The following is a 14,486-nucleotide window of genomic DNA, read 5'->3' as shown; positions in this document are numbered from 1 at the left end:
AGAAGTAACAGTAAGGAAAGATAAATCATTCATGGGAAGCTATGCAATATGAAGCTGAAACAGTACTCTATAAATGTGAAAGACAACTTCTAACTTGTGTACACAGTTTAAAAACTCCAGATATATTCTACATAAAGTTATGCACTGTGTGTAAATGTGCTGCACGGAAGAGGACATCACCAGTTATTAAGAGGTAGCAGAAAAACATCATCTTGAAAGTACCTGTGAGGTCGAAAGCTTACCTGTTACAGCAAAACAGCCAAAGGTTATTTTATTTTTTTCAGCTTTTGCATCAATATTCTGAATATTACATACACTACATTGTCAGGTAAGTTTGTCATCACCATTTAGTGGTATTCCAAAAACAGACAACACAGTAAGAACCAATCAAAATCAGGAATATCTTGGAATACACTAGGCCATTTTAGTTGATCTGTTATCTTGTTAATTGCTTTCAAATTAAATGTAGATTTCTGATATTAGTTGCTTTCTTTGTGAAAACTGTGTCTCCTTCTTAATTTGGCCTCTTTTCTAAACCACAAAGATAACTCAGTCCCAACACAAGAAGATCCAAGAATAATTTTTGGTGCCTAGGCCAAATATTTCAACCAGACTTTAAATAGTTTTTCAGATCACATTCAGAAATCTCTCCTCCTCCTGCAATAATAGGCTCCTTTTGAGAACAGGAAGTTTGTTCCTCCGGTGTGCACAAGTTATTTTGAGACACAATGACAAATCTGATGGGCAAGTATTCAGTAATCTCGGATGTAGGGATAAATACTCACAAAAAAAAAAATCTAACTTTCGTATTTCAGACTTAATTACAATGAAATTGAGACATTTTGAGGGGTAGCACTAATAACCTGTTTCTTCAACTCAACCCTTTTTACTAGTTCTTTCCACCCGCATGCTTAAATTCTTGCTCAGAAGAGCTTAAAAACACCCACATTTCTATCTCCAACCTGTCTCCAACTTTTAATTTAAAAAAAAAAAAGGGGGGCAGTTGACTGACTCAGTTGGTGGAGCCTACAACTCCTGATTTCATGAGGGTCATGCATTCAAGCCCCACACTGGGCACAGAGTATACTTTAAAAAAAGAAAAAAAAAAGTCATTTAATCCCTGTCCTTATTTTCTTCCTAGGCTCTATTCTTTACTCCCTCACCTTTCGGTTGTGGGTTTTGATTTATTTTTTTTTAAGATTTTTATTTATTTATTCATGAGAGACAGAGAGAGAGGACCAGAGGGAGAAGCAGTTTCCCCGCTAAGCAGGGAGCCAGATGCGGGGCTCGATTCCACGACCCTGGGATCATGACTGAGCTGAAAGCAGGCGCTTAACCACTGAGCCATCCAGGTGCGCCCCTTCACCTTTCGGTTTTAAAACTACCATTCTACCCAAATCGCTATGTTGAAACGACTCTGAACAAACACATCAACAACCTTCTTTTGAAATTCAACAGTTATTGGGTGCCTGGGAGGCTTGGTCATTAAGTTGCGGCCTTCAGCTCAGGTCATGATCCCGGTGTCCTGTGATAGAGCTCCACACTGGGCTCCTTGATCAGTGGGAGGCCTGCTTCTCCCTCTCCCACTCCCCCTGCCTGTGTTCCCTCTCTCGCTGTGTCTCTCTGTCAAATAAATAAAATCTTAAAAAAAAAAAAAAATTCAACAGTTATATCTCAAGCCATTATCTTCTTTTTATACAGCATTTAAAGATGTTGACCATTCTTCCTGCAAATGCTGCCCCTTTTTGGTTTCTATAATGCCATACTGTCCAGGTATTCTACTAAGGGCAGGCCATTCCTTGGGTGTCTCTGTTGAGGGTTCTCCTTTCTCTGCCCATTTCTGGAATATATGTGGTTTTTCAGAATTCCTTCCTCAATTCTCTCCACTACAAAATTTCCCTGAGAGATTTCATCTATTCTTCAGCTTTCAAATACCAACTACACGCTGATGATTCCCAACTCTATGTCCCAGTTCAGACTTCTCTTCTGAATGTCAGCCAGGGCCATATAAGCAGTTGGCTACTAGCCACCCAGTACTTTCCATGTCCAACTAGTGCCTCAAATCATCTCAATCTTACCAAAACCCTTCTGCTCCCTATATCAATGATCAAATCTCTTATCCATTGACAGAAGCATGGGGAATCACCCCTGACTACTTCCCTTTTTCCTCAAGCCCTTCCCCCTCAACTAATCGGTCACCATGTCTATCATGCTATTTTTTTTTTAAAGATTTTATTTATTTATTTGACAGAGAGAAATCACAAGTAGGCAGAGAGGCAGGCAGAGAGAGAGAGGAGGAAGCAGGCTTCCTGCTGAGCAGAAAGCCCGATGTGGGGCTCGAACCCAGGACCTGGGATCATGACCTGACCCGAAGGCAGCGGCTTAACCCACTGAGCCACCCAGGCGCCCCTATCATGCTATTTTTTAAATGTCTGAAACATTCCCATCCATTCTCAATACCCAAATTTAGATCACCAACATCTCTTACCTAGATTACTGGATTTTTTAACCATGGTACTGCTGTTAACAGTATCCTCAACAGAGCAAAGCTAGGGTATATAACTAGATTCTAAATTCCTTAAAATCAGAGAACATCTTGGGTTTTTTTTTTTTCCGCTCTTGCTATTTTCTCTATGGTTTTAATATAGAAAAAGCCAGCCAATATACATTAGCAAACCTATCAAGCTCGAGTATTTATTTTCCCCAACACGAAGTCAACTGAGTTAATGGAAAGCTAGCTACTAGGGAAGAAACCTAGGGCCTTACCATGTAGAGTAGCATGCACAGATCACCAAGGATTTTAAAACTTGAAATAACAACACTTTGAACCAACCAGACCTTAAAGATCCAGAGAATACCTAACAGCAGCAGAATTCTTTTCAAATATATATGGAACATTCTCTAAGATATACCACATGCTAGACCATAAAATAAGTGTCAATACATTTAAGAGGACTGAAATTACGAAAGTTATATTCTATGAACACAACGGAATGAAATCACAAACCACTAACAGAAAGAATTCTGGGGAACTCACGAAAAGGGAAATTAAGTAACATGCTCCTTTTTAAAAAGATTTTTATTTATTTATTTGAGAGAGAGAGAGTACAAGAGAGTGAGAGACAGCATGAGCAGGGGGAGGGGTAGAAGGAGCTGGAGAAGCAGACTCCCCACTGAGGAGGGAGCCAGAAGTAGGGCTTGATCCCAGGACCCTGGGATCATGACCATGACCAGAGCGGAAGGCAGATACTTAACTAAATGAACCACCCAGGCGCCCCTAAATAACATACTCCTGAATAACCAGTAAGTCAAAGAAGAAATCAAAAGGGAAATTAGAAAGTATTTTGAGATGAATTACAATGAAGACACACCACACAAAAGCCTGTAAGACACAACTAAAGCAAGGTTTAGAGGGAAGCTAACTTCTTAAAAGCCTGTATTAAAAAAGAACAGGGAAGGTGCCTGAGGGGCTCAATCTGTTAAGTGTCATGATCCTAATCCTGGGACTGAGTCCCTAGTTTGGCTTCGCACTCAACAGGGAATCTGCTTCTCCCTCTCCCTCTGCCCCTACCCCCACTTGTGCTCTCTCAAATAAATAAAATCTTTTTAAAAAATAAATAAATAGGGGCACCTGGGTGGCTCAGTGGGTTGAGCCGCTGCCTTCGGCTCGGGTCATGATCTCAGGGTCCTGGGATCGAGTCCCGAGTCGGGCTCTCTGCTCAGCGGGGAGCCTGCTTCCCTTCCTCTCTCTCTGCCTGCCTCTCTGCCTTCTTGTGATCTCTCTCTGTCAAATAGATAAATAAAATCTTTAAAAAAAAAAATAATAATAAAATAAATAAATAAACAAATAAATAAAAAGAAGAGGGAGGTGGGTGGGGAAATGGTGAAATAAATGAAAGTGATTAAAAGTATGTTTATCATGATGAGCACTAAGTAATGTATAGAACTGCTGAATCACTATATTGTATGCCCAAAACTAATATGACACTCTGTGTTAGTTATACTGGAATTAAATTTAAAAAAAATAAATAAATAAGGCAAAAAAAAAAAAAAGAATAAGGCAAACAATAAATAAATAAATAAAAAATAAACCAGAGAAAATAAAAATTAGAAAATTAAATAAAAGAAAAATCAATAATCTTACTTTCCACCTTAAGGCACTTGCAGGAAAAAAATATCTCTGACATCAGCAGCATAATAACAAACTCTCTGTGGCCAAAATGTAGTGAATTTACATTGGTAGCAAGTGATGCCAATTTTAGACAATTACTCCCATAAACATACAAAACAGAAACTTGAATACATCAGACAGTATAAGCTCAAAATTTAAAAAACAAAAATAAATTTTTAAAAGCTTAAAAATTCAAGTATTCTTATACCCTGAACTGTTTAATATTAACCAGTTTAAGAGGTATAAACCCAATTAAAAAAAAAAAAAATCTTAGGGGTGCCTGGATGGCTCAGTGGGTTAAAGCCTCTGCCTTCGGCTCAGGTCATGATCTCAGGATCCTGGGATCGAGCCCCACATCAGGCTCTCTACTCAGCGGGGAGCCCGCTTCCCTTCCTCTCTCTCTGCCTACTTGTGATCTCTGTCAAAAATGTAAAAAAAAAAAAAAATCTTGGTAGTTCCTTTTCCCAATGCACACACACACACACACACACACATTTCCATTTAGGAAGAAGGAGAAAAGATACCTCAAGGTTTATAAACTCAAATATAAAATCCAGGTTTTTGTTTCATTATTTTAGGCAAACAACTTATAACATGAGCAAATAAGCCTTAATATATCAAAGCTGGCAAACAGAGAAAAAAACCCTCAACTTTATCTTTCAAAGGGCTTCTGGAATACCACTTATTAGCAAGCTATACTAGCTTCCCTATCTTTGACGAAAATTTTCATAGGTTCAATATAAGCAAATGAAAACTTAAACAGAATGCTAAGTTTTAAAATAATAACAGCATTTACTATGGGTTAAAATATTCTAAAATAAAAAGTACATTATTTTTAACTATCATAATAACCTTGCAAAATATTACCGGACCCTTGAGAAAATCACGGTTAAACCATATTCTCAAGGTTCACAGCCAATGAGGGCTTGTGGAGTTTAGATTCCAACCATGATGTGTCTAACTTTACTACTGTTAAGACTGTCTCCTTAGGTTTTTAAATCATTTGTTGTGTTAGTCTGCAAAGATTCCTCCCTCTGTAATTTGACTTTGCTGCTCTTTCTATTAAGAGAGGGGGGTCTATTTTCCCACCTCTTGAATCTGGGTAGCCTTGACTTACTTTGAATAGTAGGACGCAGCAGAAGTGATGTTGGAGGAGTTTCAGAGCCTAGGCATCAGCTGACCTTGCAGCTTCTACTCTCACTCTTGCAACATGGTGCCATTATGTGAGTTCGCTTGCACTAGTCCCCCAGGGAGAGACCAAAAGAAGAGAGAAAAACTGTCCAAACTCAGACCCCTAGAGCAATCAGCCCCAATCTGAGCTGCCAGATGACTGAAGCTGCATGAGTGGCCTCAGTGGAGACTAGCAACAGAACCACACAGCTAAACCCTGACCAAGTGTAACCAAATAGTTACTGTTTTGAGCCCCTATGGTTTGTTACTCCAAGACAGAGATCTGATGGGGGGGGGGGTGTTACGGACATTGGGGAGTACTGTGAAGTGTGTAAGCCTGATGATTCACAGACCTGTACCCCTGGGGCAAATAATACATTATATGTCAATAAAAATAATAAAATTTTTAAAAAATTTTTTCAAAAAAGATATCTGATAACTTTTATATAATTAAGACATAACAACCAACATAACACTTAAAATTCATCACAGCCCTTTTGAGAATACAGTAATACTGAATGCAGTATTGACACTGGAATTTAAAAGGTTCTCTCAACTGAATTACAACCCTTTACAAGAGTGAATCTATCTATCCTCTTTTCTTTTCTTTTTTTTTTTTTTAAGATTTTATTTATTTATTTGACAGAGAGAGATCACAAGCAGGCAGAGAGGGTGAGAGAGAGAGGAGGAAGCAGGCTCCCTGCTGAGCAGAGAGCCCGATGCGGGGCTCAATCCCAGGACCCTGAGATCACGACCTGAGCCGAAGGCAGCGGCTTAACCCACTGAGCCACCCAGGCGCCCCTATCTATCCTCTTTCTTAAGGCCCTAAAATTTACTAATATACTGAAGTACCTCCTTAAACACAACATGCCTAAATTTAGTTTCTTAATCCTACAGCTTTACAAATTAATAGTAACTAAGGGGAAAAGCATTTAAGTATACCAACAGTAACATTTTCAAAGCACAGCGTGGACAACAAATCCTCTGGACAAAACATGTACCATTTAGGCTCAATTTAAATCCATCCAGAACTTTTTACTACATTCCAACTTAATACATTTGTCATCCGTGCTAACAGTCCTTTATCCTGATGTGCCAGAGGAGCATTATTAGCTCTTAATGCTGATAGATTCATATGCTTATAAGTTAGATGTTGTTAGTCTTCAGTGGTTATAACCGAAAGACCACTTTCCCTAACAACTTTACCTTAGTTATCTTAAGCAGGTTATACTTGCTTTTATCTACCCAAAGCATCTTTACATACCCTCCAAATCTATTTCCTCCCCATCCCCACTGTGAGATCTGGGTGCCAAACACTTATATACTATCTCATGTAATCCCCCAACAGCCTTCTGAGACCGCGATCACCTCTACTTTACTGATGAAAGAAAAAAAGAAAACTGAAAGTTATTCAGCTAATTTAGTGGCCTAGTCATAATTTGAACCCACGTTTGTCCAACTCCAAAGCCTGTACTTTTTCCACTGTAATTAGTCTTCCAACTTTTAGCACCTGTAATTTTTATTGCATTTATTAATGATTATTTTATTACTTAGCCAAAAATAAAAATTTAAATTAAATGGTGCCTGTTTTAGGTTTAACCTGAGCATTAGTTTTAAATTAAGTATATTTAGTACAGGAACCCTGGAACTGTTTAAGCCCAGGGTTTTTTTGTTGTTATTGTTTTTTAATTAGGTTAGAACAACTACTACGTTTCTATTGAGAATCACAAGGAACATTTTACTAGAACATTTCACAAAAATAACCAGAGGACTAAAACAGAGTATTTTATATATATTTAAGATACTCAAGACATGCTGAAGCATGGCATACATACAGAAAAGCATATAGATCAAGAATGTTCAAGTCAATGAATTATTACGAAGTAAGCACACCTATACTGTTGACCTGTATAGCTGACCCTCGAACACCAGTTTGAACTGCCTGGGTCCACTTATATGCAGATTTTTTTAAAGAGCTAACGGCAGGGAGCCTGGGGGGTTCTGTTGGTTAAACAACTGCCTTCAGCTCAGGTCATGATCTCAGGGTCCTGGGATCTAGCCTCACATTGGGCTCCCTGCTCAATGGGGAGTCTCCTTCTCTCTCTCCCGCTCTCTCTGCCGCTCCCCCTGCTTATGCACTCCTGCTTTCTGTCAAATAAATAAAATCTTAAAAAAAAAACTAACAGCAAAAGCCACAAAGCGTTTACTTATACCAGCCTGCTCCCGTGTCCACAGAACAAATCAAAGGTGACTGACAAAGAGGTTGTGCTGCTGCGCTGAGAACCCAGGGAGACCTAGAGAGGCAGTCAGCAGCCCCTGGGTGCCCTGGGATGGGGCAGGTCTTCAAGTCACCCCAGGGTGAAAGGGTTGTATAGGTGGGGTGGTTGGGTCAAGCATCAGGGACTAAACTGAAGGAGGAACATATCTAGTGCCCTCAACCTCCAATCCTCCAGGCAGCCCCACCCCCACCTGGCTGCCACCTCTCCCCAATAGCACCCAGGCCCAGGGTCCCTGGGAGGCCCACTACACTTACATGTAGTCACAGGTGCCAATGGCACAGGTCAGTGCTACATGGCAAGGCAGACGGAGTAGCTATACTGCACCTCCAGGCCTCTGTCGCAGCCAGCAAGTCACCCAGCAGCTGCCCCAGAACCAGGCCTGCCCCTGGTACTGCCCCTATCTCTCACTCTCTCCCTCTGTCAAATAAATAGGTAAAATCTTAAAAATAAATAAATAAAGTAAAATAAAAATAAAAGTTCTATACAGTGGATCATCAACATGTATTTTTTTGTGTTTTGGCTTCTTTCATTCAAGATTATTGTTAGATTTTTTTTTCTACATTCGTTATTTTTTCCCTAAGATTTTATTTATTCATTTGACAGAGAAAGAAGAGTATAAGCAGGGGGAGCAACAGGTAGACGGAGAAGCAGACTCCCTGCTGAGCAGAGAGCCCAAAGTGGGGCTCAATCCCAGGACCCTGGGATCATGACCTGAGCTGAAAGCAGACACTTAACGGACTGAGCCACCCAGGAGCCCCTCAACATTCTTATTTTTAAACTGTTAAAAACACTCCAGTTAAACTGATCACAGTTAGAAAACAACCCTTCATAAAGTCATTTTTGAAGCAATGATGACATTTGGATTTTGACTATCAGCAGATTTCTGGTATTGAACTGGAAGGGACAAAAACAGGTGTCAGTAACAAAACTTGAGAAGAGAGTCCCCTCTTTACTCCAGAAAACAAAGCAGCATATCTGTCACCCTCATAGCCCCCACCTCTTTCCTTTCACTTGCTTCTTTCTTTTTTTCCAGGGAACCTGTGCCTTGACTTCCTTGGTGGCTACCACAGGGCTGTGACTAATTCTAGAACTGGACAACAATGAGAAAACAGGAAGATGTATTCAGAATAGGTAAGTTGCATATGCAGCTCGCTTGGGATGCAACAGCTGGATGACACTCGAGTACGTACTCTGACCTAAGGAATCTTTGCATTAGAGACATAATCTAACATTTGGAACAATAACAAAGCAATAATAGTAGTATTAATAAAATGTACTGTGCACATAACCTAAGAGCTGAGGCTTAAGGGCCTTGTCATTACTTTATTTTTATGGACTATGCCTGAAAGAATTTAAACTATTTCCAGAAAACAAAAGTTGAGTGATTTTCAGTTGCACATGCTTGAAAAATAACGCAACAAAGTAAGAGGTATGGATTATTTCTAGACTGTTATCCCAGGCAAAAATTTCATTTTGAGGAATTAAAAAAAAAAAACTGACAAACTGCTACATGACTCCAAACACACAGGCTTATAGCTACAGTATATTTATATATATATAATATACCATATTTATGGTATGGTATATATAAATATGGTATATTTAATATATATAAATATATACATACATTTATATATATATAGTGATTTGGAACAGGTAAATTGTAAAGGAAGATATTTTGTTGATCTCCAAGTAGTACTTTTAGAGAATCTACTGGTTTGTTGTTGCTTCTATATCAGAATTAAACACAAAACACTTCCTTCAAAACACATAATGATGACCTTTTGGGGATTAAATGCATGCTCAGGGTGTAGTACATTATATGTGTTGCAGACAGCAAGGGATAAAAGGTTTCCGAAAGTCTAACTGATGTGGGCTGCACAATAAACAGTAATTACTACTACTAAATTACACTTTTGGTAAAAAGAGGGAGCTCTGCTTTCTTAAAGAATTATGATTAGTTTGCCCACTATTTCCCCAATCATTAACCTTTCCCTCATTTCCCTTTAAGCATTTATCTATGAATTCCCTCATGAAGGGGCTTATTTGATTACCTTATTTAAACCTGATCTCTCAACCCCGATCCCACTACCACCATACACAAATGTTGCTTCCCATCTTGTTCCTGATTATTTTTCTTGTAATACTTCTCACCATCCCATATGCTCCTTTATTTTTTTCTTACAGAGCATACCCACCACTGCCAAAATCTAAGCTCTACAGGATAGAGATTTTTGTTTGTTCCTATCTCTAACCCTGAGTACATTCTTTTTTTTTTTTTTTTTAAGATTTATTTATTTGACAGAGATCACAAGTAAGCAGAGAGGCAGGCAGAGAGAGAGGAGGAAACAGGCTCCCCACTGAGCAGAGAACCCTATGCGAGGCTCGATCCCAGGACCCGGAGATCATGTCCTGAGCCGAAGGCAGAGGCTTTAACCCACTGAGCCACCGAGGCACCCCATAACCCTGAGTACGTTCTATGTGCCAGGCACTATTCTAAGTGTTCTACACGCATTATCTCACATAGTCTATTAGAAATCACAATGTAAAGCTTAATTTCAGAGTTGAGGAAACTGAAGAACGTATTACTACATTAGGTAATATGCTCAAAGTCACATGGTAACTAAATGTATTCTGATTTTTTAAAATGGCAATTCTTTCTGTAGTCCTTGCTGCTTTGGTGACACTATTATCCAATTTGACACTCGATGTACAAATCTGACGATCTGATAATCATCCCAGATTCCATCGTTTTCTACTCTTATTAAAAAATTTTTATCTATTGCATCTATATATTCCTCCTTCTCTACTTTCCTGAGGACCCATATCATTCACTTAAAAATACTGAAATCCTACTATGTGCCAGTGTCCTAGGATCCGAAGTTACAGCCCTGAAAGAAAGAACAACCCTGCTCTCACAGAGCTTATATAGTCTTCTCACCCGGATGACAAGGTAACCTTTTAACTGATCTCTGCTTCCAGCTTTGCTCTTGCCTTTCTCTATTCTCCTCACAGCTGCTGGTCATTCACCTATGTTCTTCTTGCATGACAACTCAATAAAAAAAAATAGTCAACAGACTTCAACAAACATTTCACAAAGAGGATATCCAAATGGCCAATAGGCATACCATATGCCAGCTGAAGATATAGAATAACATGACACACAACACCTGGGTGGCTCAGTCAGTTAAGTGTCTGCATTTGGCTCATGTCATGATCCTGGGAAGGAGCCCCCTATTAGGCTCCCTGCTTAGTGGGGAGCCCCCTTCTACCTCTTCCCCTGCCCCTCCCCATGCTTGTGGGTGCTCACGTGCTCTCTAAAAAAAAAAAAAAACTTAAGAAAAAAAAAAAAGGAATAGCATTAGACATGTGGGGAATTTAAATTAAAATGACAATGAGATACAACTCCATATATATAAGCAGGGCTAAATTTTTTTTTAAGATTTCTTTTTTAGAGAGAGTGAGCATGAACAGAAGGTGCATCTCAAACCATCTCTATGCTGAGCACCGAGCTGCGGTGGGACTTGATCTCATGATCCTGAGATCACAACCTGAGCTGAAACCATGAGTTAGACCCCCAAACGGCTGCGGCACCGAGGTGCCCCAGGCTAACACTTTAAAAACAACAATACCGAAGAGGATATGAGCTGTGAAATTCTCATACAATGCTGATGGCAGTGTAAGTTGGCACATTTCACTTTGGAAAACTGGCAGTATCCACTTAGGCCAAACAAATGTCTACAAATGACCCCCCCAAATTCTACTCCTGGGTATTTATATGAGAGAGATGACTAATTATGTCCATCAAAAGATATATACAAGAAAGTTCATAATGGCTTTATTCATAAAAAACTCGAAACAAACTAGAAACAACCCAAATATCCAGCTAGAGTAGAACGGATAAACTGTGATAAATTCACACAGTGGAATACAATATAGCAATAATAAAAGAAATATTGATCTGTTAATAATATGGCTGAATTTCACAGATATCATAATGAACAAAGCCAGATAAAAAATAGTACCTACTGAAGGATTTAATTTATAGAGGAAAAAGAATACTTTCTACGACTTCATTTAAAAAGAAACAAAGTGGGGTGCCTGGGTGGCTCAGTGGGTTAAGCCTCTGCCTTCGGCTCAGGTCATGATCTCCGGGTCCTGGGATCGAGTCCCGCATTGGGCTCTCTGCTCAGTGGGGAGCCTGCTTCCTCCTCTTCTTCTCTCTCTTCTCTCTCTCTCTCTCTATGCCTCTCTGCCTACTTGTGATCTCTGTCAAATAAATAAAATCTTAAAAAAAAAAAGAAAAGAAACAAAGTATCTATGGTGCTAGAAGTTAGAATACCTGTTGATAAAGGTGGGAGGCAGTGGGGAGGGTATTGCCTGGGAAACAGAAGAAAGAATTCTTAGGTGCTAGAAATGGTAGGTATCTTAATCTAGGTAGTGTTCTGGTATATCACAAGTGTATGTATGTAAAAGTCATCCAAGATGGGCCCCTAAGACGTTTTTACTATTTTTTTTTAAAGATTTTATTTATTATTTGACAGAGATCACAATTAGGCAGAGAGTCAGGCAGAGAGAGAGAGAGGAGGAAGCAGGCTCCCCGCTGAGCAGAGAGCCCGATGTGGGGCTCGATCCCAGGACCCTGGGATCATGACCTGAGCTGAAGGCAGAGGCTTTAACCCACTGAGCCACCCAGGCGCCCCTTTACTATTTTTTTTTTAAAGATTTTATTTATTTACCTGAGAGAGAGAGAGAGAGAGCGCACGCGTGAGCAAGAGCTCACAGAGAGATAGTGAGAGGGAGAAGCCGACTCCCTGCCCAAACCCAGGCTGGACCCGAGGACCCTGAGATCATGACCTGAGCTGAAGGAAGACACTTAACAGACTGAACCATACAGGCACCCCAAGATTTTATTACTCTTTACTGCATACATATTATACCTCAATTTAAAAAACATCAACAATTTCTTCAATGATGCCTGAAGAGGATCAATCCCAAGTACCTGAACATGCCATAAAGATCTTTAGGATGTGGCCCCCACTTACCTCTCCAATCTTACTTTTCACCATCATCTGCCTCATATTTTATTCTCTACCAACAGAAGTATTAAGGTTTCCTTGCACACAATGTATTCTTTTCCACTCTAGGTTTTGTTTGGTTCAAGTATTCCCCTAAATCTAGAATATTAAACCTCTACTCATCCTTTAAGGCCCACTTAGGTCAGGAAGCTCTTTCAAGAAGCCTTTTTTAGCCCAGCCTATATTAGGTACTCTTCTTGTGTTTCCAATATATTCTATGTTCTTTCTATATGAGAAAGTCCATATTGTTGTATGCTGCATAGCGTGTAATATTTGCTCAGTAATTGTTGAAGGACTGAAAAAAATCACTACTGTGCCTGACTGTAACAAGTTTCATATTCCTAAAGATAGTGTTGGGACAATTCACATAAAAGATAAAGCCGAATGGCAATAGGACTTAGGACAGCAGGATGTATCACGACACAAAGAGTCAAACTTTTTAATATTGGTACTTAATATTTAGAAGAAAGTATGCTTCCAAAATTAAGCACATCCTTAAAAATATCTATAACCCAGGAAAACTAAAAGTGAAGTGGCGGATTAAAAATGTAACAATAAAGAGGCTAATGTGAGGGGTGCCTGGGTGGCTCAGTCGGTTGAGCCTCTACTTTCAGCTCAGGTCATGACCCCAGGGTTCTGGGATTGAGCCTGTCATCGGGCTCCTTGCTCACAGGGGAACCTGCTTCTCCCTCTGCTTGTGTACACGCACTCTCTCTCTCTGACAAATAAAATGTTCAAAAGAAAAAAAAAAAAGCTAATCTGAAAAGACTACATATTGTATAGTTCCAATTATACAATATCTTATTCCAGAGCACCTGGGGGCTGAGTTGGTTAAGTGTCTGATTCTTGATCTCAGGTCAGGTCTTGATCTTGGGGTTGTGAATTCAAGCCCTACATTAGGCTCCACGCTGGGCAGGGAGCTACTTAAAATTTTTTAAAATTATATTCCAAATAAACACATAAAAAGATACTCCACATCATAAATCATCAGGAAAATGCAAATTAAAACACCATGATACTACTATACACTCATCAGAATGGCCAAAATCCAGAACATATACAACACCCAATGGTGGCAAAGAAGTGGAACAACAGGACCTCTCATTCACTGTTGGTAGGAATACAAAATGGGACATCTACTTTTGAAAATAGTCTGATGGTTTCTTAGAACTACACATACTCTCACAATACTATCAAGCAGTCACTTTCCTTGCTATTTACCCAGAGGAGCTGAACACTTATGACTATATAAAAACCTGTAAACGGATGTTTAGAGCAGCTTTATTCATAACCTACAAAACCTGGAAGCAAGCAACCAAGACGTCCTTCAGTATAGATAAACTGTGGTATATCCAGACAGTGGAATATTATTCAGCATTAAGCTATGAAAAAACATGGACAAAACTTAAATGCATTGTTAAAAGAAAGAAGCCACCTGAAAAGGCTACTTACTGCAGGATTCCAACTACAGGACACTATGGAAAAGGCAAAACTAGGGAAACAATAAAAAGATCAGTTGCTGCTAGGAGTTGGAATGAGGAGATGAATAGGCAGAACACAGAGGATTTTCTGGGTAATGCAAATACTCTGTATGATATTGTAACTGTGAATACTTGTCATTATACATTTGTCCAAACCCATTAAATATACCACACCAAGAATGAACCCTATGTAAACTATGGACTTTAAATGTCATGTAGAATTCATCATCTTTTTTTTTTTTTTTGGAGGAGACTGTGCATGTGTGGGAGCAGAGAGTATATGAGAAATTGCAGTACCTTCTCAATT

General features: G+C 39.4%; 1 protein-coding gene across 4 annotated transcripts in view; it reads right to left on the bottom strand.

Moving 5' to 3' along the window:
* Positions 1-14,486, bottom strand: part of RC3H1 (ring finger and CCCH-type domains 1) — an 85,155-nt gene that overhangs the window by 56,912 nt on the left and 13,757 nt on the right. The window lies entirely within an intron of this gene.

Source organism: Lutra lutra, chromosome 15 (assembly GCF_902655055.1).
Source record: "Lutra lutra chromosome 15, mLutLut1.2, whole genome shotgun sequence".
Classification (NCBI taxonomy): Eukaryota; Metazoa; Chordata; class Mammalia; order Carnivora; family Mustelidae; genus Lutra; species Lutra lutra.
The sequence above is the reverse complement of the archived record's forward strand: the minus strand, read 5'-3'. Positions and strand labels throughout refer to the sequence as shown.